Source organism: Penaeus monodon, chromosome 19, assembly GCF_015228065.2.
Source record: "Penaeus monodon isolate SGIC_2016 chromosome 19, NSTDA_Pmon_1, whole genome shotgun sequence".
Lineage (NCBI taxonomy): Eukaryota > Metazoa > Arthropoda > Malacostraca > Decapoda > Penaeidae > Penaeus > Penaeus monodon.
The window spans coordinates 42,931,748-42,932,075 of NC_051404.1; positions in this window are offsets into that span (position 1 = coordinate 42,931,748).

Here is a 328-nt window from a genome sequence, read left to right on the forward strand (position 1 = left end):
CATGCACTACCTTTAAAACAGTCGATTTCTCTACACAAGACACGGTAATGGAGTGATATTCTGCTTAGTATAATGCAGGTTAGAACAATTACACACTGGAATTTCTTGCTCATTAGAATTCCATTATTCACCGCCACGGTTAGCATTCAAGCTGGTTGTTATTATGTACTTTCTCTCAAGTGTTTTCTCTATTTTCTGTGCGTTATTTGACTTGGTGTATCTTTTTTATTATTATTATTTTTTAGGTCACCTACTATTCCACACGCTCAAATATTAATTTGTTCACCTTCCATATCTGTTTTTTTTCATTCATTTTTTCACTCTGCCT